Genomic DNA, 4,527 nt, shown 5'->3' with positions numbered 1-4,527 from the left:
TTAATTATCTGCTAAAATTACTATTTTCTTTTCTACTTTGTACTACTATTTCAATTCATACTGCTACCAATATCTCATTGTCAAGTTAGTCACCATTTTCTTCATGTTATTTACTTACAAAATATAGTTACTAGTCACTACACCATTCTTCGATCAGCTCTACTATTAAATTATTTCTACCATTTTATTACTAACTCTACTATTTTAACAATTCTGTCAATTTTCAATGACTCTGCTATTTATTCCTAACCTGCTACTGACATAACTCTACTAAATATTAACTCTGCTACCTTCCAATAAATTTTTTACCACTGCACTTCTACGATATTTATATACAACAATTTAATTGAACTAATTGATTTACTGACCATAATATGTAATTGTGCCACCAATAGTACTTAGTCAACTAAAATTATATATATATATATATATATATATATATATATATATATATATATATATATATATATATATATATATATATATATATATATATATATATATATTAGGCCTATCATCATCAAAACATGGTGCCGATCGGCACCTTTCCATACCCCTCGGCACATGTTTCATTCACGTGGCTTCTGCAATTTTCTTTACTTCTCCAGATTTTCTTCTATTATCAGTATAAATCTGGCAACATGACACAACCCAGTAATACAACAACCAAATCAACATAAACAATTTGCCAACAGAGAAAATATCATCAATGGTACAGAACAATTTATGCAGACAATTCATAAATACATAGCAACTTCATATAAATCCAATCCCCACATACTATTCATCATATACCCTATTATAGAGTCAGAACCCCATCCTTACCTTGGCTTGAAGGTTGCTCTAACTCTCCGATTGAAAACCTAGCTTGTCTCTTTTCCACTTCTCTGCAACGTTGCAACTTTTGTAACCTCTACGTTCTCTCTCCAAGACTTCGCTATATTCTCCTTAACCTAATTCTTATTAACTTAACCTTATATTATATTATTCTTAATAATTCTATTGGGCCTAATTCTCACACCCCCACTTTGCTATACACCACTATAAAATAAGCCCAACACAAATAATCTCATATAAAACTAATATTTATATTGATATTATTTCTAATATTAATAATACTAAATGATACTATTGGTAATCGACCGACTAATCAACTAAATAATCAACTTAGCAACACAACGCAACATATAACAATTTATCAACAAATAATCCAAAAATAATTTAATTAAATAATTAATTAAATTACGGGTGTCACAAATTGAGCATGAAAAATTGATTAACATAGTTTATAGCTTGGTTAGTGAGTGTCCTGACATCAAAAAATAATCGTACGTATTGAATGAACTTCCGTTAATAATCTGTATAAGGTTGGTTAATACAATTCATAATTTGATTAATGAGTTCTCAGATATAGAAAATCTTAAATAGTAAATAAAGTTGGTTAATAGAGTATAAATACGTTGTGTACAAGTGAGTTGTTAGTCTCACATTGCTTGGAAAAGTGGAGGTTGGACACTTTATAAGTGAGATAACCCATACACCTATCACCTTGAAGTTTTGGGTGAATACGTGGTGTATCTTTCACTTGTGTGTTGATCTTGACCCAATATGTGGATGCTCTCCGTGATGACCCAACAGTGGTATCAGAGCCGATGGTTGAATTAAGGGACCAACTCCTTGTATCGAAAGTCTTCCTAACAATGTGGTGGTTAGGCGGCGTGTCCCATTGTATTGCCCGCAATGGAGGTACAAGTTTATGTGGATGAAAAAGAGCTTTCGCTTGAGGGGAAGCATAGTGGATGAACTCACACTTGAGGGGGAGATTATTGTGTACAAGTGTGAGTTGTTAGTCCCACATTTCTCGAAATGGTGGCTGATACGTTGCCCATAGCTGGAGTAGTAGTTATGCAAAACCTCCACGGTGCACTCCATCTATTTTTCAGTAGTTTTACCAAAAAAAAGGATGTCATCCGCAAACATAAGATGCGAGATACTCGTTCCTGATTTTTCTGTCTTCATACTAATCTAGTTGCCATCCTCAAGGCAGTCGCAAATCATATAAGATAACTTGTCCATACAAAGCACAAAGAGATAAGGGGAGATGGGATCTCCTTGCCTTAGCCCTCTTCTTGTGCTAAAGTATCCACCTTTTTTCCCTTGCCATAAAACAACATTCATCTTCACCATGGTTATGGACTTCCAAATGATAGAAATAAGTTTGTCTGGAATGTCAACTTCTTTCAGCACTTTAGCGTTAAAGTCTCAACTCATCATGTCATAAGCCTTGGTTAAATCTATCTTCATTGTAAAAAAAGCACTTGTTGCCTTAAAACTTGTTCATGCTATGTATCATTTCATTGGCCACAATTATGGTATCATGTATGCTTCTGCTAGGCATGAATCCCGTTTGGTAGGGAGTCATAATATGAGTCATACTACTCTTCAGCCTATTCACAACAATCTTGCTAATAATTTTGTAGATACTATTACACAAAGCTATATCCCTAAATTGATTTACATTTTGGGGCGAATTAACTTTAGGAATGAGGCAAAGATGGGTATAATTGACCTCGCTTATAGCCTTGGATTGTCCCATAAGTTTCTTATGAAACTGCAAACATCCTATCCTACTTTATTCCAGGACTTTTGATAGAATTCCGCTGGAAAGCCGCTAGACCTAGGAGACTTCCAACAAACCATCCAAAATAAAACTTGTTTGATTTCGTCTAGTGTCACAGTAGCCTCCACTCCGCTTCTGGTCTGAACAACAAGGTTAGGAAAATTGTTACGCGTTAAAAGCCAGGGCTCCATGATTCTATCATCAATATAGAGAGCTTGAAAGTGATTTTTGAACAACTTCTCAATGTCAGCAGAATTATCCACCCACTACCCTTGCATGTTCTTTATCATTGTAATGGTTCATATGCATTTTTCTCTATTTTTTCTTCCTCGTGTTTTATCTATCATATAAGAAAGATAGATGTTCTTAAAATACCATTTTTACCCTTTTTCCCAATACTCATCAATGAAGCTGTCCACGTGGAACCCTCTGCTTCCTTCTTTTCTCTTTCCATAACTTTACACAACTTGCCTTTTCCCAATACCATTTGTTACTTCTACCATTTGCATGTTTACTATGGATTATTATTTTATTCTCATTTTTTTCCATCCACTTTTCATTCTCTCTTCTCTCTCTTTGTTTACTTCATCTTTCTTTTTTATCTCAACATTCTCTCTTCTTTCTTCCCTAACCTCTTGCTTAAAGATTCAATCTTTATGTGTGTTTCATCTTAAACATGATTTTTTAGAAAGTATTTTCTTCATATCTCTCCTTCTCTTTCTAATCTCTATATTTTTCATTCACTTTTATGATTTTTAAGTTACTATCTTTTTTGTGTTGTGTTCTTACTTTGAAGATTCAACCATTATATTTATTACTTTTTTAAAAAGTTTTTTTTTTTTTTTTTACATTTCATTAATATTTTGGGTGCTAATTTTTGTAGATCTGGACTATAATGAGATGGAACAAAAATTTTCAGATCTGAAATTATACGATATAAAATTGAAGGTGAGTTGTTACTATGTGTTTATTTTTCTAATTCTTTTTCGTGTTTGTGTTTTGGAGCAGGACACCGCGGCTGGGATTTCGAGCGGATGAAGGTGTGTGAGCGATATCGGCATGAAAGAGTTTTGGATCAGATCTTCTGCTTCCTCCTTCTGTTTGTTCTTGATCTTTTATTTTTTGCAAAAAAACTTGAACTATAATAATGTTGAGAATTTGATATTTGGTATTGTTTGATCTTATATTATTAGTGTGGGTTAATGTTGTTTTGATTGAAGTTAATTGTCATGATTGTTATAAGATTCATGGAGATCTTGAATAAAATTTACAGGTTTGTGAAATGTGTGTTTTTTTGTTACTGGTTAAAATTTTTCCGACAGATTGGTTAGATTAAAAATACTTAATGTTTATCAAAAGAAAAAAGAAAAAATATTAATTAAAAGATAGTTTCATTGCTATCATTTATATGTTGGAAAATTATTATATTTCTTAACATTAAGATATTTATTCTATTTTATTAAAGTTTTATATTAAGGGTTGTATGCCATTATCTATTCCCTATGCTATAAAATATATAATATTTTTATTTAGCCACTCTATTTTTCTGCTATGATAGGACATCACATTTCCATCTCCTAGAAAGTAACAATTCTACTTGCAATATTTAACAAGCATGATATTTTGGGTCCCAATGAAACTTATATTATTATGTTTTTCACTCAATCTTGGTCATTAAATAACCATTAAATTAGAATGAAATAAGGATTAATTTTATCATTACTTTTATTTATTATAATGAATAATTTATTTAATAAATACAAAATTCGAATTTTTATTTTTGTTATTATAGATCTTTTTTGTTTTATTTTATTTCTTATATTTTTTGTTTTATTTCTTATTATAGATCTTTTTATTTATCTATAGAACTGAAAATTATTTCTTTACATTTAAGATTTTTTAATTAT

General features: G+C 31.2%; 1 long non-coding RNA gene across 1 annotated transcript; it reads left to right on the top strand.

The window, feature by feature from the left end:
* Positions 1 to 2,964: 2,964 nt before the first annotated feature.
* LOC131634450 (uncharacterized) lies at positions 2,965 to 3,828 on the top strand. Its single transcript, XR_009293544.1, has 2 exons — positions 2,965 to 3,311; positions 3,504 to 3,828. It is a non-coding gene; the product is annotated as an uncharacterized LOC131634450 (long non-coding RNA).
* The last annotated feature ends 699 nt before the right edge of the window (positions 3,829 to 4,527 follow it).

The sequence above is a fragment of the Vicia villosa genome, unplaced genomic scaffold (assembly GCF_029867415.1).
Source record: "Vicia villosa cultivar HV-30 ecotype Madison, WI unplaced genomic scaffold, Vvil1.0 ctg.001297F_1_1, whole genome shotgun sequence".
In the NCBI taxonomy this organism is placed as follows: domain Eukaryota; kingdom Viridiplantae; phylum Streptophyta; class Magnoliopsida; order Fabales; family Fabaceae; genus Vicia; species Vicia villosa.
The sequence above is the reverse complement of the archived record's forward strand: the minus strand, read 5'-3'. Positions and strand labels throughout refer to the sequence as shown.